At 34.5% G+C, this 26,418-nt stretch overlaps 1 protein-coding gene and 1 long non-coding RNA gene across 3 annotated transcripts in view; one reads left to right on the top strand and one right to left on the bottom strand.

The window, feature by feature from the left end:
• Positions 1-26,418, bottom strand: part of LOC146536940 (uncharacterized) — a 377,803-nt gene that overhangs the window by 325,597 nt on the left and 25,788 nt on the right. The window lies entirely within an intron of this gene.
• LOC146536941 (uncharacterized) lies at positions 5,268-7,118 on the top strand. The gene is made up of 2 exons (XR_014878221.1): positions 5,268-6,030; positions 6,919-7,118. It is a non-coding gene; the product is annotated as an uncharacterized LOC146536941 (long non-coding RNA).

Here is a 26,418-nt window from a genome sequence, read left to right as displayed (position 1 = left end):
CCACCTCCACTTTAATTTATCAATTCGAGCCAGGATGTCTGTTATATTCGTTTTTTGCCTGATGTCTGTACTTCTCACTTTGTCCCTTAGTTTTATTCCTAGCATACTCCTTTCCATGCTTTTCTGACATCTTGCAAGTTTTTCCCTGTGGCATTTTGTCAAAGCCCAGGTTTCGCAGCCATATGTAATGCAGGGTAAGATGCAGGTATCAAAGGTCTTCTTCTTGATTTTAATGCCTATTTCCTTGCTTTTCGTGATCTCTTTTAAAGCCCAGAAGGCTTTCCAGCCTGTTGCAATTCTTTTATCAATTTCTTTTGACATTTGGTCTCTTGGTGATATGATTTGGCCAAGATATACATATTCCTCTTCATATTCGAGTTTCTGTCCATTTACGGTTATGTCTATCTGCACTGCATTTGTCATCATCTTGGTTTTGCCGGAGTTCATTTCTAGACCTAGTTCTCTACTTCTGTCAGCTAAGGTTTGTATCATTGATTCCAGTAATTTTGGATCTTCTTCCAATAGGACTAGGTCGTCCGCAAATCTTAGATGATTCAATCGTGATCCATTTATGCTTAAACCTAGATGCTCCCACTCTAACTTTCTAAACATTTGTTCCAGTACTGCTGTAAACAGCTTTGGTGAGAGTGGGTCACCCTGTCTGACACCTCTATTTATTGGAAAAGCATCTCCTGTAGATTCCAGTCTTATACTACCTTTACTTTTATCATCAATCCTACTAAAAACTGTCGTATGTGCGGAAAACAATGAAATACGTTTGGTTCTACTATCCAACAGCGATATTTTAAAAATTTACAGAGATATTTAGATATATCGGCAAAAAGTAGGGAGAAGAGTGTCTTAACACTAGGCTATCCCTGCCTATTAGTCACTAGTTCTAGTTATGGGAGATACAGCATGAAGCTGAAAAAAAAATACTTGATAATATTAAAAAAGGTGAATTAAGGTTTTAAAAATTGTAGAAAATATTTATTTCGCTCGACTAGAAAGGGCGTCTAAGGTTACCTAAAAGTTAAGTGCTTATAGTCTAGTAATTGTCGCAAGGGTACCAGAGCAATGGAACCCATTTCCATTGCTCTGGTACAATTAATGTTTACCCTCAAACTGTTTATTGTAAGATAATGAGATAAGTTCCGCCATTAATATGATTTGTGCCCGTGACGACACTAGCGTGGGAATTAGTGTTGATTTATTCTTTTATAAATCACGGCCTAAGTCTATGTGAGTTTGTGATGTTTAATGTTTTTCACTGTATATGGTGAGTTAGGCCAGTCGTGACGCAGGGGCAGGGTGAGACTGTAACTCGAGTAGTCGTGGGTTCGATTTCCATTCGAGAAAATGAAAATTTTTTTTTTCGCTCTGGTGTCGAGGTAAAGCGCGGTGTTAAGCACCGCCAATCAACACGCAATGTCTCCAGAATTCGGTAAAAAATGGGGAACAAGGTGTCTTAACAGTAAGTTCGCTCTGCCTACCCCACTGTGTGCAGAATACAGCGATAAGCAAGAAAAACACAAAAAAATATATGCATATACTATATTTAAGGATATTCAAAAATATAAGATCAAAATACATAAAAATAAATACTATAATACCAATACTAAATTAAATACGATTTTGGTTAAAGAGTGCGCAGTGTTCTATCACTACATACAACGCGAGAGGCAGCTATCACAATTATTGGGGTTGATTCAGTTTATTTATTTGTCTGACCTCGACTTGTGAAAGAATTCGGCAAACAGCCAGCTCCTATCGTAACTTAGAGAAAAAATAAAAACTATATATGCCTAATGTTTCAGTTGTTTCGTACTTTTGATAAAACTACGAGTAAGTATACCTATTACGCTATAACTGTATTGTTCTTGCAACTTTTCCCATGATTTCTTTTTATCAGCTTCACGCTGTATCCCGCACATAGCAGGGTAGACAGAAGGCTAGTAAACCTAGTGCTAAGACACTTCGTTCCCCAATTTCTGCTGAATTTTGGAGGCATAGCGTGTTGAGTGGCAGAATTAAACGCCGCGTTTTGCCTCGACACCAGAGCGAAGCCACTCCCTTGTGCCGCTGCGCTGCGACGGACTCACACACATACGAGAATAGAACCCAAGAAAGACTTAAGTTTACCAACTTTAATAAATTGAACTTTTCGTTGACCTCTAATCCTAAAATTGATACGGAAGCCTCAGTGGGCAAGTCCGACTCGTACTTAACCGATTTTTTATCTACACCAACCTCCTTTAACTAGCTACAAAAAAAGAAGCTTATCATGATACAAATGATTATACATACATACTGCCAAAATGCCAGGAGGGAAGTATGAGATAATACTTAATAGTTCCATTTTCACGTGTATATACACGTTGCATACACTTTACACCGCACACTTTACACTTGTACACTTGTTTTTCTACTATGTAGGTTTTTTTTTTTTGTAAACTACCCTACATTGAGAATTGTCTTAGAATACATATGAATACTCTTATTTAACAGTAAGAAAATACGAGGACATTTTACAATAATATACACAACAAAAATCACAAATAACGGAAATAGAAAAAAGATATATTTTCCACCATAAAAAAGATTGAACGAGAAGCATAAAAACAAAGTGCAACGTACGTTTACTAGCGGAACTACTTAGGTGTGTAATAACAATTCTACCGATGGATTTTCTATTTCATCTCAATTTCCTGTTTGGTCCTTTCTTTCTGTTGGACAGGGTACAATGGGCTATAACTCTTGGGCCACGGTATGGTGCCCATCGATTTACCGTTGCCCATGCTGTTGTAAGCAGTTCTTGAAACAATAATGCATACTTATTCGGGTAAGAAGAAAAAAATCTATAAAAGTTGTTCATGTTCATACTCAAAGCTAACATTTGCACTCAATGTACTCTGTCTTCAGAATAGGAACAAAGGGTGGATACAATGAAGGAGTAACTGTAGATATAATTTAATAAGTTATACAGGTAGAAGAGGCAGCGCTTCTTTTACTGAAACTGCATATAGGGTAAAATATTTCAAACCCGGAGCTAAAAAAAATTATCAAGATGCCTCAACAGTTTGGACGTAGGATTTTTTTTCATTTCACGATTTTTTTCCATACCTGTATTTCGTGTCACGCACACATACACATACTACTACAAAAATACTACTAAGGTTGCCAAACTTCTACTTTTCATTCGTCAAAACATAATCGAACGAGAAAAAACGATATCTTGCGTTCTTTTTCACGCAATTACCTATTTATAATAATAAATCTAAACAACGTTCAAAGCTCTTATTAAAATTGTTTAATAAAATCCTACTTTAAGGCAATTTATTATATCTCCTTTATTACGAAATTATTTAAAAATAACTCATGGTTATTGAACCACCCACAAAATTATATTAAAAATGTTTAACACACAAAATGATATTGAACTACAATAGATAGGTACTTACATTTAACATTAGTTTTACATCGTCGTTGTCGCATTCTCCTTTTACTACCACTAATATTTACATCATAAGTAATATTAAAAACTCAACATTTGTTTGAAATGTCTTAAAAGAATGTATGTTTTGATAGTACACTCAAATACTGACACACAATAGTTTCACATTTGAGAAAAATACTCAGTAATCACATCATCACGATCACGAAACATTCATCACGATTTTAGGAATACGATTAATGATAAAATTAATATTAAACAACATCCAAATAATTTAAAACACTTAATAATTATTCAACGTCTAAAGTCAAACAATATCATGTAAATACAACGGAACTTAGCCGTTCCGCGGCTAAGTTCTGTTCCTACACAGATAATTAAAAACATTGTAATAGTTGCCATTAACTAAAATACTTCTCGAACATACTTTTAAATTTTTTATTAATATTTTCATTATTATTTATATTTGTTTAATTATTTTGATAGAAAATCGTATAAAAATTAAATAGAAACGAGTCTTATAATGTTAATGTTATGTCTTTTTTCTTTTATTAATTATTACTATAAACATAATTATTAAAACATAAATCTTATGCATTTTATGTCCTAAAATAATCATTATAATTCTTGTATATGTGCAATAAAGACTTTTTATCTTTATCTTATCTTAAATGAAAACTAGTATTCAGATTTTGAGGTAAAATATTTTTTTTATAAAATCAGAATTAGTTTTTGATTTAATCAAATAGTAATCGATATATCTAAGCAATTACATATTTAGCGGAAATAGTCATGAGAATTTTATAACATATTAAGAAATTGACAGTTTCAGTAAGTGGTACTTGTAATTTCGTAATTTCGTGGTTTTATGGACACGGTATTGAATAGAAAGTATCGAAACTGTACTCATGAGTAGTATCGAAAAAAAAGTATCGTACCCTCAAAAGTATCGATACTTTGAAATATCGAGTACTTTTTTTAGAGCGTAATGCAAATATGTAGCACGTCAATGTCAGTTAGCAAGTAACGTCTTTGTAGAAAATAACAAAATATTTTTTTTAAGCCACTTACTCATAAAACTATCAACACAAAAGTATCGATGTTTTGAAGTATCGAGTACTTTTCTTGTTGTTGTTGTTCTTTAATTATGGCGATCCGAGCGTGCCAGTTCAGCACTAATCACTTCGCCAATGTCACGATACTTTTTTTTAAGAACTAATGCGCATACGTTAAAAAATCAGTCAGTAAGTAAGTAACAAAAATAAAAAATATATCAATCCCATTCCTCCTCCTTACAATCGTTTAATAATAAAAAACATTCGAGCCGTTTCTGTGATAGGCTCTTTCGGGATTTTTTTCAGAGTAGGTATTAGTAATAGTGTAACTAATTTATGTACTCATTACTATTATAATTATTATCAAATAGTAATTAGAGAATAATTTAGAATGTTACAAATATTCTCTAATTACGATTTATGATCCTCGCATACAGAGGACTCCAAAGGAAGATTGCGTGTCTGTGAGATGTTGCTATCATAATTATGAGCCGAAAGGCCAAGTTAGTTGGGTAATTTAATCGATACGATATCTATTAAAAAGTACTTGATTAGTACAAGTATCGAATACAAAATTATCGGTTTCGAAAGGCAATGTACTCGATACCACAAAGTATCGATACTTTTTTCGTGTCTACGAGTTTTGCTTTGTAACTAAAGTTGGGTTACATACAAAGATTGGAGGTCTCGAGCTTTTTCTGAAATTCAAGCTCAACGATTATGTATCCCTGCTGACATCGATGTTATGTTTTATTTAATGTAACATCCTTATTTGAACTGTTAACACCGATGATCATCGGGGGCTCCCCTAAGCTAAAGTGACTGTCGGCTTGTCTTTGTTAAATTATTTCGTTTTTTCTTGTGTATCGTGTATCGTGTATTCGTGTGTATTTTTATCGTGTTTTTATTACTATTTGTATTATCATTATTTGTGTTTTTGTGATATTTACTTTACGAATTTGGAAAATTCTTTTTTTTTTTTACTTTTAGTTAGTGAATTTTAATACAAAATATGTCGACCAGATCCCCTAGACGTATATCGTAAATGTGGTTTCAGTTAGATGGAGCACCCGCACACTCTGGAATGCTTGCTAGAAACACGCTCGCGAGCATATTTGGAGAACAATGGATCGGAAGGTATGGACCTCGGCGGTGGCCTGCCCGTTCCCCAGACCTCACGCCGCTTGATTTTTTTTTGTGGGGGCAAGTAAAAAATGAAGTTTATGCGTCAGAAGTCCATACAGAAGACGAGCTCCGGCAAAGAATTATAAGTGCTTTTGATAAAATTAAAGACTTAGCCGCGCAGGGGGATCTACTGAGTAAAGTAAGAAATAATTTGCTACGCAGATGCAATTTATGTATTAATAAGCAAGGGGGACACTTCGAAAATTTGAAAACTTGATAGAAAAAATTCAATAAAAGTGTGTGTAAAGTGTATTCCTAAGTGTTGCTTCATAGCTACGCTAGTTGCTGCGACTCGATTTCTTGAATGAAGCGTGTGCGACGTTGCCGCTTTGACAGGTAAGTGTCTTCTTCTTCTTCCTCCTGGCATTAATCCCGGCTAATTGCCAGGGTCTGCCTTCCTACACAACCTACTCCACTTTGCACGATCTTTTGCATCCTCGGTGGTTAGACCATTGGCTCTCATGTCCTGTATCACGACATCCAACCAGCGCTTCCTTGGGCGTCCGGGAGGTCGCACCCCAGGGACTGGTATAGCAAGGCACTTGCGTCCGACATAGTTCTTAGGCCGGCGCGTAACGTGGCCAAACCATCTCAAACGACTCTCTTGGAGCTTATCCGCTACGTCACGGACCCCAAGACTACCTCGAATGAATGTGTTGCGTATGCGGTCAGACCGCGTTACGCCGCACATCCACCTCAGCATCTTCATTTCCGTGGCGTGAAGCTCCTGAGTGTGCCGAGATAGTGCTGGCCAACATTCGCTGCCGTATAAAAGAACCGGTCGGACGATGCTCTTGTATATCAGCCCCTTGAGCTTGGGCGGTATTCTGCGGTCGCAGACCACACCAGTGACCTCCCGCCATTTGGCCCAGGCAGCGCTTATCCGGCCATGGACATCGTGGTCGATGCCTCCAGACTCGTGCATAACGGATCCAAGGTACCTGAACTTCTCCGACTTAACGGCTGGCTCAGGACCTATAAGGATGGTGCTCGAGTCCCGGCTCCCGCAGGCCATGTACTCTGTCTTCGACACATTTAGTTTAAGACCGCCGTTCTCAAGCGTACCCTTCCAGAGGTTCACTTTACGCTCCAGCGTCAGTCGGTTCTCGGCAATGAGTGCTATGTCGTCGGCATACATCATCAGCCATGGAGGCTGGTCCTGGATGTGAGCCGAGACAGTATCGAGCACTACATTGAATAAGAACATTTGACAACAATTGACAGGTAAGTGTGTGAGTGATAATATTACACTTTACAAATGGCGTTTTTTTTTAAAACGATTATTTTATTATTTATTTTGTTTGAAAAAATAACTTTTTCATTTTTGGGAATTATTTTTTTTCTGAATTATATAAGGCTTTTATAGAGAAGTTAAAACTGTGGTTTCATTTAAAGTGGTGCGTTCAATTCCATCCTGTATATGAGCCAAGCGTTCTTTTTAATAGTTTGTTATTATTCTAAAAGACTACTAATGGCCACACGCAAATTTCGGATCTGTCTTGGGAGTTTCGTAAAAACCTTCGTTTCCTAAGAAATCTACATGCCAAATATCGGCGTTCTACGCCGCGTATTCTCAGTAGTGAATACACTCAGTACTAAAAGTGTTATTTATGTACAAAGTACACATAGATCAACGATTTCAATACAAAAGAAATATTAAATAGAAATATTCCAAATGAAAATTATAAATAAAACCAACGAAGAGGACAATTTAAGAACTCAAGTGTGGTTCAAAGGATCAAAAGGACCAAAAAAGGTTAAAGGGAGGAAAATAATAACTGCAATCTCAAACGTACACATCGACTCGCACTTCAACGAGCATTGCAAGCGGGCAGGCCTTTACTTTGACGCGCTCCAATGAAATAGAAAATGGAAGGATTCCGATAAATCTGTATTCCCTAGTTATTTCCGCTACTAATAAGCGACTATTAGAGAGTTGGCAGTATTGAATTTCCTATACATTTGTGCGTTTTAATGCTTCGATAGATATAATAACGACATGCAAATATCCAAATATAAATGATTTGTTAATAACTAATTAGTGTAGTTAGTACTGGTATTGGTAAGTAGTGGTCCCATTTTTTTATAGAAGAAAGGAAAATAAATTTTAAGATGATATTTATAAGCAAATTCTTAAATTTCACGAAACAACATTTCTAATTACAAATATTCAGGCAAGAAAGAATGAATTAGAGATTTCTTTCTCCTTTTTTAGTTTTACGCCCGTAGTATAGGTACCATACATAGCAGAGTAGGCAGAGGGTACCTAGCAAAGTAGTGTTAAGACACTGTTCCCATTAAGACGCTTCTGATCCCGTCTTTCCATTATTGTGTATTGGCAGAACAACCCCGCGCTTTGCCTCATTACCACGCCGAGGAAATGAAAATATTAATTTCCTCGAACCCACGACCTGTCAACACCGTCACACGTTTTTGCCGATACGCCACTACTGGCCCATGTTTTTAATGTTATAGATATTATATGAATAGTCTATTATATATTTACAAGCTAAGAACTTATAAGAAAACAATATAAGAACGTAACATAAAGGCCAGATCAGTGAGGGCCGCTTAAATATTGAATGAAATTGTTCAGAAATCTGAGAACTCGCAACGAAACGACCCCCGAGGGGCAGCGCGGGTCTTCACCATACAAAATTAAATCACCCTAAATGTTTTACCATAATTCTAACACAAACTTCGCTGGAGTGGTAAAGGATAACTGTAAATATGTTTTACTACCGTTTTTACTCTGTGCTAGTGTAGTTTCTACATAATATGTGAACGTAAATTTGAATTTTAATTCTAACGAGTGTTTTTTTCTGTATTTTACGTTAAATTATTGTAAATCTATTTTTTGAGGCCGTTGTGACACTGTGGTACAAGTGCGAGACTGAACACAACGGTAGTGGATTCAATTAAAACTCGTGAGAATCAACTACTATTTAGTAATATTTTCATTTCTTCGCTCTGGCAAACAAGGCATAGCGTGTTGAGTTCCCTGAAAATGAAACACCACTCAAAACAGAGGACGAAGTGTCTTAACACTAGGTTCTCTTTGCCTACCATGTTCTATATAGGATATGTGAAACCAAAGAAAAAAACCTTTCGCCTTTCTATATCTTTCTGACATACATATTATGTCAACAAATATTACAATGGATCTCAATATTACCTACTCTGCTATCAATAAACAATAATCCCCCACTGGCTTATGATAAAATAACGTGAAGCATATTACCGTCTCGTCGTCCACGCCAGCGATTAATTAATTTCATTCTCGTCTACCACTCTTTGTTATGTGTTTTTTCTTTATCTAGTACTATATTAATATATATTATATATTCTTTAGGGAATTAATTTTGTAGTGAAAAATGTAAGATTGAAATACTGTAAGATGAGGTGCGACTGAACAGGACGGTTGTGGGTTCGATTTCCACTTGTAGGAATAAAATATTTAATATTTTAATTTCCTATCTCTTGCAATTGTAATGCGTCTCGAGGCATTACGTGTTGAGTTACGCCACGCAATGCTTGAGAATCAAGCGGAAATCAGCGGAAAGAGGGGAACGGAAATGTCCTAATGGATATGGAGTGTTAAGACACTATGTTCCCGGGCCCCCTCTGCCTTCACTGCTTTAAAATGTACTGTAAATAGGGCTAGATCCCCACTCGATGAATAATTACATTTAAATTTTCATATGCCCATTCTAGTGAGACAAATTGTAGCGTTAAATTACGCCAACTCATAATGTCAATTTCTCCATAAAAATATATGAAATTGACTAATTTTAGTTTAGTACTTATGAAATTGTTTTAATGTAGTGACAAAATAAATGAACATACCTAAGCTCCTGCAACAAATGATATAATAAGAAAATCGAACCTACGAAATACGAATAAATAGGCATTTATCGCATTAAAATTACGTAAAATTAGGCCACAATAAACGTTTCTTCCATTAAATGCTTACTCGGTATATTTTATGTTAACTCTAATTAACATATAAACACACGTTTACGCACTCGATACCTAATTACCCACTTATTATGCCTATTTGAAAATTTCTTGATTGGTTTAATTTTGTATAGACAAGCATAATTATGTATTTTATAAAATTGTATTAAAAGTTAATTTTGTACTTGAATTTTTTAACAATTTTAATGAGTACTAGATAGTAAAGGTGGTGTAGAAAATTATGCATCTTTCTTTAATCCATCAATTAGCGAAGAAGACAGAGAAAAGTTTATATTTTTTGATAAGTACTACTTAGAACTGAGTACTCTCTGCCTATTAAGGTAGTAAGCTTAGTAAGCACGTTTAACCCACAGGCACACAGCAGGTTAGTCAGAGGGAATCTAGTATTAATACACTCCGTTCCCCATTGAGTCTTGAGTAGAGGAACTCAATATCGCGGTTTGCCTCGACAACAGAACGAAGAAAATTAAAATATTAAATATATAATTGCCTCCTTAACAGTCACACTTTATGCCCTTGCACCAGGACTGGCCTCAAAGAAGAATATTTCCGAAATTCCAAATACATATGTAAATGTAGTATTACAAGGAATACCATCAAGCAATACGATCTCACACGTGAATAATTTTAGGCTTGTAGGTACCATTAATGCAATGACTCGCAAAATCTCTGTTCAGAGTAATAATGCGGCCAATTTAACGATCTTTTATTGTACTATACTTAATCTATCTACATATGTGGTACCTACTTCTTATGTCATGGTCAAAACTTTTAATTTTTTTTTCTGTTTGGACATGAGGCCACTTGTGGCGCAGCGGCACTATAAACGCGTGTGACTGTAAACGCGAGTTGTAGGTTCTATCCCGATTGAGGAAATGGCATATGTAATGTATTTTTATTTCGTCGCTCTGGTAAGGGAAAACGCGGAATAACAATTAAAATTGTTTTCTTATCTTATTCTATATGTTTTCGGGAAGAATTAAAACTTTAGAAAATAGTGTCAAAACACTCCGTTCATCCTATATCTTATAAAACAAAGTCGCTTTTCGTGTCTGTCTGAACTTTCTAACTCTTCTTCTTCTAAACCACCCAACGGATTTTTATGCGGTTTTCACCATTAGGTCGAGTATTTCTCAGGGAAGGTTTATATATAGTTTATTATTTGTACATTCTTATGTAAATTAACATAAATACGATAAATGTGTCTAAAGTCCTACCCATTGAGACACTTTCGCGCATGCGCTGCTTTAATGGTAAGTACTACATGAAAATAATGTATTGGAGTATTGTTCCTCTTAATAAGATCTACAAAAAAGTCCGCGAGAGCATATTTTTATCTTTTAAGGATAACGTGTAGTGATCATATTTCTGTCTAAAAATAGTAATTTCAATATATTTTTTATTGTGAGGGATATTTTTCCATAATAGTATTAATCCTTATCCTTTAAAATACTTTATTAATTTTCTACGTTAAACGAAGATAAAATTGGCTTTTTACACTATTTCGAAATTGCGAATAGTTTTAGAGAAAAACGCATTTAATTGTTGACACATCACGCCGTTGACTCATCAGCTGTGCCGACTTAAGTTTTACTTATCCCTTACTCTCAGCATATAAATAAGTATGTTAGTTACGTTGACCATTTAATGTAGATCAAAACTGTCTTTTACTGTTTTTCATTTTAATAAGTACTTTAGAAGTTGTTACAATATCAAAAAATCCTTGCTGCGAAACGGCTCGCCACTCGCCATACGTCCGCCGCGTCCGCCTGCCTTACACGCATCGGTGGTTCAGTGGTAGAATGCTCGCCTGCCACGCGGGCGACCCGGGTTCGATTCTCGGCCAATGCATTCTATTTAATTTTCCTCACAGGTAGCCACGTAGTGCTTGCTTTTCATCAGGGACAGAATACCCTCTTCAGCATTAACCACAAGCTCGAAAAAAAAATCCGCCCGCTATAGAGGCATAGCAACGAAGATTTAGATGCGTTTGCACGTATTGGATAATTGGAGTTGAATGTATTATTTCAGCGCGATATATTTCATTATTATTGGTTTCATATTTTTTGTAGTAGTTATTAGTAGGAAGGCTTTTGTTTATAATTTCTTCCGTTTAAAAATAGTCATTTAACTATCTATAAATAGTCATTTAAATATATTTTAATAAGTACTTGAAAAGATTAGTAGCACAGATTTAAAATTACGATACCTACTAAAAAATCCTTGCTGTGTAAAACAATTGGAAAATCCTTATTGGAACTACGAAAATGCGGGTTGCATTAGAGTTTAATTAATTTTCACATTATTTTAAGTGCTTTGCAAACATACATTATTTGAATAATCCAGTAGTAAAAGCGGGCGAAGCCGCAAGGGGGTCGCTAGTTATAGATATAATAAGAGCATAAATATAATGTATTACATAATCTTTGGACACAAAAAAATATATCCGCATTCGATTCTATTTATAAGTAACCACTGGCTGTCCACACCTTCGTTTGTATGGACTTCCTCTCTTCTTCGTTTATGCTACTTCGTTATACCACCCATACAGTATGAAACTGCAATATCAACTGTACTTTGATATTAGATTCAGTTGCAAAAGATATTTTAACACAAATTGACTTTTACATTCTAAAACAATTTTAAAACATAAAATATTCGCTGTCAATACGTAAGCGCACCTAGAGATGTAGGTCACGGCGTGTATTAGAAATCTATTGGAATTATACGATAATTAGAGAGTTAAACAACATTTCTAAGTTTTTTAGCACTTCCAATGCAACTTCTTTTAAAACAATCATCGCGGGTGGGAAGTCGGAAATCGAACAAACCGAAATCTTCCCTAGAAAATATAAAGTTGGATATTTTAAAGACATCTTATTTAAACCGTAAAATATTTTTTTTATTAAGTCTTCCAGAGTTTGTAATAGTGATCCGAGTCTTACTAGGAACTCCACCCACTTCCGTCCCTCAGTTTCATCCCTTACAAACTTATATTTGTAGTTCATTTCATACAAAATAAGTGCCTGAAAACTTAAAATTGTTATAATATACTGTATAATATTATAAATAACATAATTACAAAAGGCGGATAGCGGGCACGGCCGTCTCGTATAATAAACATAACACATGTTCCTCGTGAAACATTAGGAAAACAGCCTGCGAAATATTGTACGTACTCGTATGCTTTAATTAAATTTAATTCAGTCACGAGTGTGAAGCAAGAACTCCTGGCAGCCGCGGCTGCGTGCTCCTCATACCCTGTACTTCATATTTAAGTGTTACATTCCAAAAGGCAGTCATAGCGTAGGGGCACAAATTCTAATTGTAAAACCGACTGGTTGTGGGTTCGATCCCCACTCGAGGAAATGAAACATTTCTTCGCTCCGGTCGAGGCAGAGCGCGGCGTTAAGTTTCCCCACTCAACACGCAATGTCTTCAGAATTCGGCGAAAAGTGGGGAACGGAATGTCTTATAACTACTACACTTCCCTCCGCCTACCCTAATGTGTGCGGGATACAGCGTAAAGCTGATTTTTTTTACATATTTGAAATATTGTTTTACATATAGGCACATAATTTAATTCAAACACCCACTAAATGCCTTAATTCATATATAAATATTTCAAGAATCAGTTAATCTCACATAAAACTCAACGAAGAGCTTCGCAATTACTTTAAGAAAGTGGATACTACTTTAGTATATTGATAAAGGGATTTCCCCCAAATAAATAGTATTTCGTGGCACATGTGGATAATGCGTGTTATCCGGAAGAAGAATTATTGGATAAGCGATCCACGAAGAATCCTTAGATAACAGGATAACACAAATAAACATTATATTCCTATAAAGAAAGCGTCCAGTATTAGTTCTGTGCTGCGCGATAATATACTTAAACTCTTTGACGGAATTATTTTCCATTCATAGGGCTGTCCAGGTGCAACGGCAAAGCATCTAAGACTAAACGAGACGATTGTGGGTTTCATTGCCAATCGGGGGGATGAAATATTTAAGGAATTGGAGTAGATTTTCGTTACTCAACATGTAATGCTTCAAGAATTCGGCGGATAATGGTGATCGGAAGTATTTTAATGAGAAACGGACTAAATTTTCATATTCCTCGTGAAGCAAAAATAACATGCTTATTTATTTATTATATTTTTGAGGCCGTCATGGCGCAGCGGCACAAGGGTGTGACTGTAACGCGACGGTTGTGGGTTCGATCCCCACTCGAGGGAGTGAAATTTTTATTTACGTTTATATTTCCATTCTTCGCTCTGGTGTCGAAGTAAAGCGCGGCGTTGAGCTCTGCAATACCCCCAGAATTCGGCAGAAAGTGGGGAACGGAGTGTCTTAACAGTAGGTTTCCTCTGCCTACCCTGCTGTGTGCGGGATACAGCGTGAAGCTGATTTATTTTATTTTATTATATTTTTTATTGAGTAGCTAACAAGCTCGTTGATAAAATCTAAGTTCTCCATTTTGTTTTCTCGGACCATCCGGCTAATATTTGATGGATGAAAGCTATTTCCGTTGCCGCAGTGTAATAATAAAACACAACTTCCTTTACTAGCGTATTGTATTTTCGTTTAATAAATATATGCTATTTATATTTATTAACATATTTTATATTTAATTCGACATTATTAAGTTTAAAAGAAAATTTATTATTATCATTTGTTCACTCTGGCGTAGAAGCAAAGCGCGGCGGTGAACCCCGCCACTCAAAACACAATGTCTCTAGAAATCTGCGTGAAGTTGGAACCAGACTGTCTTAACATTAGGCTCCCTCTGCCTACCTTTCTACACAAGGCAAACTGCGTGAAATTATTAAAAAATAAAAAAATCTTCCAAATAAAGCTAATTTTCGCAAAATATTAATTTCATAATAATTATAATTAATTTAAAAAAAAATCCACTATACCTTTCCTTCGCAAATTAATTTCCACCATATCCCAGCTACGACAACACCCCGACGTACATTTCAAGCTCTTTATGATAGTAAACATTTACACTGGCGAAACAGGGTCAGTGGGAGGCTAATTAGAGGCATCTTTAGGCAAACTTAATGAATAGACCGTGTTTCATTACCAGCCTGCGCCAGTGGGGGGGCGGGGGGGGGGGGGGGGGGGGGGGAGGCTTTGTCGATATTTGGTAAAGTGGTATTGTTTCTACCACATTTTATTTTCATAGGAAATTATTTGAAAAAACACATTGTTTTTGTTCTGTTCTCGTTGGGGAGTCAGTAGCTATTTCTGTTGAGCCGTGAGATATTTTAAGCCTAAATTTTATAAGAATTTGGCTTTTTAACTTTTTAAGGTGGAATTGAAAAGTATTTGTAATAATACATTTTATTATTTCATTTTGAAAACTCAACGCCGCGCTTTACCTCACTACCAGAGTGAGGAAATGAAAATGTTAAATTCATCCCCCGAATGGGAGTCGAACCTATAACCGTCGCTTTTAAAGTCGCTCGCTTGAGCCTCTGTGCCACGACCTCATTATACAAATAATATTATTTAACCATAAAATAAATCAGAAATAAACAACGAATTGTCCAAACAAATGAATTTTAATTAAAAAGTGAGTGGACTCAAATGTGATCGATGATTCTGTTTAATGTCACTGACATTATAATAAAACAATACAATAGTAATTTATTGCCATATTCACTTCAGTTTACATATAAATAATAAATAATGCAGGATGTATGGACTGTGTAGTATTGTGAAATTTAAATAACAATCGTTTTATATTTTATTATAGAGATGTTTTAAAATATTTCGTGAGAAGAATATTTTATGATAGTAGAGAACGGAAGTGTCTTAACACTATATTTCCAGGTCCTTTCTTCCTACTCTTCTATAAGCGAGATACAGCGTGAAGCTAAAAAGTCATTTTTTGATACTTTTAAAATGAGGGGGGGCAAGTAAAATTTAACATCGTTTTAGGTAACTATTAATATATAGAAAATATAAGTTATGACATTTCATAGTCAATATTTTTGTTACTTTCACGCTACATCTCTGTTTTGCTTTAGGGTAGGCAAAGGGGACCTGGGAACCTAGTGTCAAGAACCTGCTGTTTCCTCGTTCGCCTTGATACCAGAAAAAATATTAAAAATTTCATTTCCTCGAATGGTGGAGAGGGAACCGAACTCACAACTACTCGAGTTTACAGTCGCACGCTTGCACTTCTACGCCACAACTGTCCCCATAATCAATAGTCAATAATAGAACTTTTTAATTTTAAAAATATATACTTTAAGAAAAATTATTAAATACAAAAAGCAGAAAAAGATATACTTAATTTATGCATATATCATTATCTCTATATATATATATATACTTCATCGCAAACCTACTTACCCTATGCGATGAACCCACCACACTCCACCATCACACCAGAAAGGATCCAATTAGTGTAATTACTAAATGCGACAACAGAATAATATACTGTAGTTTGAAATAGCGCTCTGTGCTCTTAAAAGGACACGGTTTTTTTATTTTCATAATAAAAAAATGTTTTAACATTTCTCAGTTTATTGTTGAAGCTGAAATTCTTTTTCAGGTATTTTTTTTGTTATTACCTTAACGCTGTATCCCGCAACTGGGAGGAAGGCCCCTTGCCTTGAACCTAGTGTTGAACAATCCGTTCTCCATTTTCCGTTTCTCATTTCTTTGAGTAGGAATCGAACCCACAACGCGTACTTCAAATGCAGTTTATATAAAATGTTAAACTAGTTGCTGTCCATAACTCCGTTTGTGAAGACAATTTTTTTAAATTTTCATTTAACAAATTTCAAACAAAATGCATTTTTTTATTGTATTGACTTAGAAGCTTAATTTTTCTGTGCTCATAGGGACGGTAGACCTGTTTTTTTTTTTAATAATTTCAGCTTTACACCACAACGCGAACTCGAGATAAATCCTATAAGGTAATCCTATAATATTGATCCTATAAGGCTTCTGCTTTCACCTTTTTAGATATGGAACCCTAAACCTAAAAGAAAACTCCACAAAAATATTATTTTACGAAACAAAACTGTATGTATATGAAGCTTTAATATACAATTTGAACGCCAACTGACCGCCTAAATGTTTTTGAAACTGTCCAATATTTGGCGACTACAAAGTAAAGGAACGCAATAAAACAGCCATTTCGAACTATGGATAGCATTCACGTTTTAATAAAATGACTGGAAAAACTAATAACCCTTCTACGATTGGAATATCTATGGAATGCAAATTAAATGTTTTGTTTTAGGAAAAACAAAAAAAAAAAAAATCGACAAATATTTCTGAAATATTTTTTTTTTTAGTTTTACGCTGTATTTTGCACAGAACAATGTATGCACAGGGAGCCAGAGAACCTAGTGTTAAGACACTCCGCTCCCATTAAGACATTTCCGTTTTCCGCTTTCCATCAAATTCCCGAGACGTTGCGTATTGAATGGCGGAACACAATGCCGCGTTTTACTTATATAATTAATTTCCTCGAGAAGAAATTGAATCTACAGTCTGTCGCTTTAACAATCGCACACCGCCGTAGAATGAGAATAGAAAAATATATTCTTCTAGATATATCAGGCTGAAATTAATTCCAAACATTCAGATGTACGGCCCTTTGTAACACAGAAAATAATAAACAACAAGCTTTAAAATCTACAAAAACAAAAGATAACAGCATAGCAGCATAATCATCGTTTTGCTGCATTTTGTATGAAATTCGTTGTATATTAATTAAATAATTAAATGTTTATTTCCCGCGAGTACAAATCGAACCCATAACCTGTCGCGCATACAGTCAGTTGTGCCCCTGCACCGCTACGACTACCGAAATTATTACTTTTTCGCTCCAAATACAATTATTTCAATAATAAATATATTTAAAATTATACGAGCATAATATAGGTAATACTTCACGCTATAACATTACGCAAAACTAATATGATTCATCGAAAACTAATTATCGATATGTAAATAACACAATGTGGACTTTATCGAACTTGTTGAATAACTATGTACATCGAGAGCTACGCAATAATAAACTGAAAAACATTCATACTGTCTGTCTTTTACACAATCAGGGCCAAACCGCTGATTCAATTGTGATAAAATACTCATATAGAGATACTTGAGGGTCTCGGGATGAACATAGGATACTTTTTTTTCTCATATTTGTAATATTATCGGTATATACCAATATATTAAAATACTTATTAATTTGACATGCAATTTATTCCGCCGTGTTAATAACAACCGTCGCTATGCGACAACGCTTAGAAAACGTCACCCAAAATGAGCTTTCTTAACGCATCTCTCTATTGAAAACTGAAAATCATTTCATAGATATATTTAATAAATATTCGTATAGCTCAAGCACTAATATTTCATATATTTTTACATAGGATAGAAAGAATATGTATAAGACCGTCATAGTACAGTGGCATAAGCGTGTGACTATTAACGCGACGGTTCTCCAGACGATTCCCGCTCGGGGGAATGAATTATTATTTATTATTAGGTATTTTCATTTCTTCTCTGGTAACGACCCTCACCAGGCAATGCCTCCAGGATTCCGCGGGAAATGGGGAACGGGTGTGTCTTAATGAGAACGGACTGTGACATTAGGTTCGACACGTATAAAAAATTCGACGTAGTTTCGTAAGTACCTATAGCTTAATAGGCGAGAGAGCTTGGACAGAGTTCAAGAAACATAGATTCGAGTCTCGCTTCGTTCTAAAATTTGTACTATTTTCTGAATACTTTTTCCATCTGCTTCACGCTTTATCCCGCATTGCTTGGAGGGGACCCAGTGTCCCCACTTCCTTCTCAACTTTCCACCCGAATTCGAGAGCTTATTGAGTAGCGGAACTTAACGCCACGAACAAAAAAAACATTTATTCACCTTTAAACGACGCTGGCACCTCAAATGATTATCATATTTATAAATAACAATATGGAAACAAACAACACGTCACTGTAACGCGTAATTTCTATGAAACGTTTGTAGCTACAATGTAGTTAAATAAATGTGCATGTTTATTGCAACTCTATCGAGACTATCGTTTCTATTATCATAGTTGCGTCACTTCCTCTATATTTATTTAGCTAAATACCAGAACACCAGAAGGTCTATACCAGAGCAAATAGATGGAAATATTATTAATTGATAATAGTATAGTATTTTATCACGTAGTTGTGGGTTCGATTCCCACTCGAGGAAATATTTTAATATCTTCGATCTGGTGTCGAATCAAATTGAGTTCGATCATTCAACAAGCAATGTCTGTAGAATTCAACGGAATGTGGTGAGGGTCTTAACACTAGGCTCCCTCCTTCTACCATGCTGGGTGCGGCATCCATCCATCAGCCTTTTAAAGTCCACTGCTGGACATAGGCCTCCCCCAATGCTCGCCACTCCGTCCGGTCCTGCGCCCTTTGAATCCAGCGAGTTCCCGATATCTTCTTGAGTTCGTCGGTCCACCTGGTTAGAGGGCGGCCTGTGCTCCTTTTGCCGAGACGTGGTCGCCATTCGAGGACCTTTCTTCCAGAGTGCGGTATACAGCGTCAAATTGAAGAGAAATATATAGAAAATCCAGACCAATCCAGTCGTCATGATATGTATATATAATAATATTAACATAAAGTATAACCGACTGACTCATTGTACATACTTTATAGGATGTCGTATTACACGCGCCTACAATGAATAATCTACACGCTAATATCTCTACTACAATGAGATACAAGCGAGAGTCAAGGCTGTTTAAATGCTATCTTTCATTGTCAATATTAAGCCTTTCCCATTATTTTGTTTATATAGAGTAATAATAAAAGTAATTATTACATATAATTTTATATGTACATACATAAAGATAAAGATCTTTTATCTTTGTATGAGTATATTAACGACAGAATTATTATTTTTGAGGATTCATTTTCTTAAAAATATATCATAGAAAGTAAAAGTATCTAATGTAGTTCTGTAAAAATCTGAAAATTCAACATTTGTGGTTAAATCCTAAAAAATAATAGCCTTTGGTAAATTTGATATTCAAGCCGCTAGTTTAAGTAAGGTATAAAATGAAAGGGCTATGGCTAAGCTAATCTTTAATTTCAGAAAAAACTGGAGACCTCCAATTCTTGTACGGAATCCGTGCGTATATTAGAATGTCATCTATGGAATGTTAAAAAATTTATTATATGAAAAGGAACTACTCCTTTTCATATAATAAATTTGCGTTTGCTTAGTAAAAGAACTAATTAACTTGCTAGTCTCAATGGCTGCTATTAATCCTTTCTAATCATAAGTTATACAGCATATTACAAGCCTTACATCAATTATAACTTAGAAATCATACGTTTCCTCTAGATTTTCTTAAAGGAATTGAATTAAAGAAAATGTTCGAAAAAGTCAAAGGCTTGGAATAAAATGGCCGGGGAATTTGCTGAAAGCTCGACAAAGGCGGGTCTCCTTGTACTTCTGGGGCCCCCTGTGAATTCTGGTATTGAATTCTTTGACTTTTCCACCTTTTGTGGTTTACAAAGAAAAACAACGAATTACTGTTTTTAATTGATTTATTTTATTTCCACATTCGTTTATTTTTTTCAAATGGCAGTAACTAAAATTACAATGTTGTTTTGGGGGATTATTAAATATTGTATAGATAGATTTAAAGTTACATACATATTTCCTTGTATCTTGTATATATCTAGCTTACAGTCAATAAATATGATTCCATTTAAAATAATAAAATTTCTAATATACTACAAAAAAATATCATAACAGAATGGATAAATAGATTAAAATAGTCGACCAGGACCGCGTAGATTCTAAATTACAAAAAAAATAGCTTCAACCCATACGTAGTTTGAAATTTACAAACAGAATATGCCTTATTTACAATATAGAATGTGCACAATTGAACACTGATCTATTCCATTGAAATAAAAGAATAAAAGCGAAAAATCGACACACAGCTGTAGTACTGTTTGTTGCAGCTATGAAAGGTAGAAAATATTTGACGGCTATATGTTAGCGTATGGCCTGTTCGTGTACTGAAAATTAGAATTTCGCACCTAAAAGAGCTATGCTTATTTATAATAGTGTCTTTAAAATGAGGTGTTATATAGAAAATTTGCTTTCTTTACAATAGGCTTATATGCGATCAAATATACCATGTTAAAAAAATTTAAATTTTATGAGAAAAACACATTTAAGGACAAAATTTAAGGACGAAATGTTAAGAGAAATCTATCTACCTATATCACTTTTTCAAATGTGAATATTCTAGTGCATTTAGCGCTAGTATTCGCTCGAATATTCACATTTGTTAGGTTTAAAGATATTTATTTCTCAAAAAAGACTTTACAGTCACTTACATGAGATTTGTATAATTAATGTTTACAAATTTAAAAAGTCAGTCTTAATACTTGCAAAATATTCTTCATTCTTGCTTCTTCTTACTTCATTTAACTTAGTACAATAAGGTAGAAATTTATATAATATTAATTACTAGAGGGTAGAAATGTTCTTTTAGTATAAAGTTGTAGTTACAATGAGTGATTTTATAATATTTTTATAGTAACATTTTATGTTTGTATTTAAGATAGTTTATGAAGATATATTAAGATAATTTAGATTTAATAAGTATTTAAAGTATAAAAAGTTAATACCAGCAAGCCATTATGATAGAAATTATATATAACAAATTTTATAAATATTCCGAATAATTTGTATGAATATGTTTACATAATTTAGATTTAAATACATTATGCGAGCTAGCATTTCTTATGTCGTGGGGTAATTTGTTATATAGTAGGGCCCCGTCAAATGTAATGTTTTTCTGGGCAAATTTAGTCCGGACCTTAGGTATAACAAGTAAGCTGCCTCGGCGAGTACTACGATTACATATTTGTGAGTTTTTAATAAAAGATAGGTTTGTATGGATGTTACGGTTTATGATTTTTTTAATTAAAATGCATGTGTTGTACGTGTATAGTTGCTTAATGTTCATGATTCTTAACTTAGTGTAAATTGTTTTTGTAGAAGTAAGATGGTGGTAGTGGAATAACATTTTTACTAGTTTGTTTTGTTTGATTTGTAATTCATGTAATTTAGTTTTCGATGCGGTTCCCCATTTGTTGGTAATATTGTTACAAGTTCAAAATTCAATATTTTATAATACACCGAATAATTCCTGTAAATTATTTTTCAGGAACCCTAATCCTCATATCAAAATTGTAAGAATAAAAAACTGGTTAAGAGTTAGTTGGACTCGCTAACCGAGGTTTCTGTACCAATTTCAGGATTATAGGTCGAAGGGAAGTATAGATTATAAAAGTTGACAAATTTAGTTTGCAGGCCATATGCATGTATGAAATGAACTACCAAAATGAGTTTTTTATATTTTTTTGCTCTTGACAGACGGAGAGAAAGACAACAAAGTGATCCTACAAGGGTTCCGTTCTTACCTTTCGATGTACGGAACCCTAAAAGTGAACCTTTTCATTTCGTATATAGAATGCCACATTGCATTCACTGTCAACTGAACTGTTCGAACTGTTGACGAATGCAAAACCGTCTCTTTAATGAAGTAAAACTCTTAACCCTATTACCTACTTTATTTCTCATGTTCTATTTTTCGTATAAATCTCGAATATTTTTTTATGCCCTTTCATTTTGTATTTAACGAATTATTCCTTTCACCTGGTTCCAGAACCAGAGTGCCGTTTGGTATTGACACAGATGTTGCTTTTATAACTTTTGTAATTATTAATGTAGATATATATTATACTGTAAGTGTAGGGTATTTATTCCCGCTTCGTGGAAGAATTACAAGTAGAATTTTATTATATTTGTTTATATTAACCCCGACACTATCATTTAAAGCCACTTGCAGTTATTCTTAAAAAGTAGAAGAATATTTTCTTCTTCTTCAGTTTCAGACTTTATTCCGTATATGTAATATTAATATATTGACTTTTTTTAAATATTGCTTTTTTAGTGGCAGAATTTCCAATTCCGTTACATTCAAAAGTTTATACGTTTTTAAAAAAGTAAATTTCTTTCTTAAGTGTAAAATAACACTTCAAAATGTAAAAAATATACATATGTACATGTGTGTAAATATACATACGTATTTTTGTATTGAAATTAAAACTAAAAACCATCGTAATTTGTTTCTAAAAGTCATATTCCATTTAAACGCTATAATGGCATCAAGTGCGAAGTAAGCTTTTAGGAATAACTATATACAAACATCAAAGCGTGTTATTATACAAATATAAAACAGTACTCGTATAGTACACAACTTCAAAGCTTTTACCTATTAAGTAATAAACAGACAATAATTACATTTAAATTTTAATGTTTCTATAGTTTTTTTAGGTTCACGCTCTATCCCGCAAATAGCAGAGTAGGTAGAAGAATGGGAACGTAGTATTAAAACACTTTGTTTCCATTAAGACACTACTGTTTCCCAATTTCCGCCGAATTCTCAAGGTATTGCGTGTTGAGTGGCGGATTGCAACGACGAGTTTTGCCTCGACACTGGAGCAAAGAAATTAAATATTTCATTTCCTCGAGTGGGAATTGAACTCACAACCTTCACGTTTCTAGACGCACGTATGTGCTGTGCCACGACTGGCCTCAAGTTACCTTACAGCTAAGTTAATTCAGACTATTTAGTTATTAAAGTTATTTCAGTAGAGTAATTATTTATGTATATTACTTAGAATGTTCAACAAAATTTTCAACATTTGTTTTTATTGGAGTTGGAGTTCATTTGGACTTTTACTTGTTACGCGCGGGACGTCTCACGTCACCCACGCACCTCTAGTGCCCGTACGAGGGTACTTGATCAAACCGACTGACAATTAATTATATATTAACAACGTCCTATTTTTATAAATATAGCAAAATAGTTGAGAATAAATGATTGTAGATGTTTTTTGTGAATACGTAGTAGAGATCAAACACCTAATTATAATTGTACTTAAGTTTACATGTTAAATAATTTTGAATCTTGGTGCCATAGCATAATGTAAGAGCATTGGTTGTGGGTTCAATTCCGAGCTTTTTTGCATGAGACCAGCGCTGAATTCAGCCACACAACGTGTGAATTCCAAACAAAAAAGATAGAAAGGAGCCTTTTTCACACAAAAGCATAGTTTTTCTTTAATTATTTATCATTTTAGCGCCAATATATTACTTACTCAACGGAAACGAAAAGTTCATTATTGGCGGGATTTAACTCCGTATGTTTTCAAAATTTGAGAAGAGAAACTATAATATAAGTAACTAGCGGACGCGCGCCGCTTCGCTTACTTTTTAGGGGTGAATTCTAATAAACCATGAAACATGTGTTCAATGAAATATTTTTAAGAGGTTAAGATTCAATTTTTATAAAAATCGGTGGCGATTTAAAGATTTTTCCATACTAACTTTCAACCCCTTATTTGCACCCCTAGAGGGAGAATTCTAGAAAACGATGAAACACGTGTTCAATTAAATACTTTTAAAAATCTAAATTTCAAATTTTATAAAAATTGGTGCCCATTTAAATTTTTTTCCATACAAACTTTGAACCCTTATTTCACCCCTTTAGGGTTAACATTTTTCAAAATCCCTTCTTAGTGGATGTCCAGATTACGAAAGTAAACATCTGTCCAAATTTCACGTTTCTACGCACAGCGGTTACGGCTGTGCGTGCGTCTTACCTCAGTCAGTGAGGACAAGTCCTTTTATATATATAGATAACCTATCTACATACATAGCATTGCCTAATATTATGTTACATTATATTTCACAATTCCTCCCACTATTTATGCAGTGCTATGCATGCAATGAACGTCATAAAACGGCAACTATATTTATTAAACCTGTAAAATACACATACAGTACAGCTGTATCGAATCGGGTAATACACGCTTACTGATAAAACTGTAGCGATAGCGATGTAAAGGAAATTTTCAATTTTATATTTTCATAGAAATTATTAAGGAAATGAAGTCACCAAGAGATTCTGTTCTCCACTTTCCGTGAATTTTACGATTGCGTGTTGAATGGCAGAACTCAACGCCAGACGTGGCAGAACTTGGTGCCAGAGAAGAGAAAATATACGAAGAAATTAAAATATTAATATATAATAATAATATATAATAATTCATTGTCTCGAGTGGGGACGGAACCCATAACGGTCACGTTACAATTACGTCCTTGAGCCCCTGCACCACGAGGCCCTCATATCTTTATATATAGATTTATGTAGATTCTATTGCAAGTCTGTCCGTATATATATATAGATGTTCATATGTTAATTAATAGCTACCATGATTTGGCAAATAGTCCCTGTTGATGCGTATGAGGAAGTGAATAAATGTTTCGCAACATTGTATACCTTAACCTGAAATATCATTTAATACTTTTTTTTGCGTTTCACTTCGTTCCACATTCATGAGGCATTGCGTGTTGAGTGGCGGAACTCAACGCCGCGCGAGTAAAGAAATGAAAATATTCAATTATTTAAAAAAAGATACTTTACTGAAAAAAATAAATAAAAGAGAGCTGGTCGTTACATTTCGTGTGAAATTGGCTGAACATGGTAGTGGGTTCAGCAGTGCAGTCAAAAGTTTCATAATAACCTCCTCTTTTTACAGAAATTGGATAATAAAAAAAGAATAATAAACGCTGATTTCAGTTGTAAATTTTATGGGTTTAATCACATTTCGTTTAGAACCATGTGTATAATACTAGAAAATAATTACTCACGATCGAGCAAATAACGTGCAATGCTACCTATAGATAAAACGAAGTCATTGGAACTATAAACGATCCGACTTTATTCTATTATAATATCTACTCTTCACTCTCTCTTCTCCTCTCTCTCTCTCTCTTCTATTCTACACTTTTTATTCAGCTTGACGCTCTATGTACAATTCGAGACATTGCGTTTTAAGTGGCGATAATCAACGCCGTAGTTTGTCTTGCCAGCATCGGGAAATTAAAAAATCCTTGATGTCACCATATTTACAAAAAAATATTTCAAGAAGTAATAAAATCGCACGGAACAAACGCAGTTCATTCGAAATCTGCATAATCTATTTTCGTTTCAATCTCATCCAAGCGGCACGTGTACATCGATGCAGGCGTCTACATGTATATTCGTACCTATAAAATTTATTATCGTTTAATAATACTACGTCTTAGTTTAGCATTTTTTTTAATTTATACTATGTCGCGTATAGCAAGGGAAACAGAGGGAACCTGTTAAGACCCTCCACTATCGACTTCCCGGCGGAACTTCTTAATGTTGCGTGACTTCTTAAGGCTTTGCATTGCCAATCCTGTCTCTCTACTGTGAGTAGCTTGTGGTCTTCTGTCAACGCTAACACCCGTGGATCCTGTCGAATCTACGGTATTTCTCAGCATCATTATTGACTCCAAATTACAGTGGGGACCTCATATTGGTGGATTCGCGAATAGACTTAGCTCATCAGCCATCACGGTCAAAAAATTAGACATGGAAACGGCTCGTCTTCTTTTCTTTAGCTACTTTCATAGTATTATGTCCTACGGCATTCTACATTGGAGTAATACAACCAGTATTAAATAATTTTTGTCTTGCAGAAGTTCAATCTAGAGAAATTCGTGCAATCTATAACTTAGGCCATAAAGACTCCTTAAGGCTAAAGATAACAGAAAGTAAAATTTCGTTTAAATTCTTTATTATTAATTAAAAT

The sequence above is a fragment of the Heliconius melpomene genome, chromosome 8 (assembly GCF_056956725.1).
Source record: "Heliconius melpomene rosina isolate 202511_hmr_F chromosome 8, ASM5695672v1, whole genome shotgun sequence".
NCBI lineage: Eukaryota > Metazoa > Arthropoda > Insecta > Lepidoptera > Nymphalidae > Heliconius > Heliconius melpomene.
Note: the sequence above shows the minus strand (reverse complement) of the source record. Positions and strands in the feature narration are given on the sequence as shown.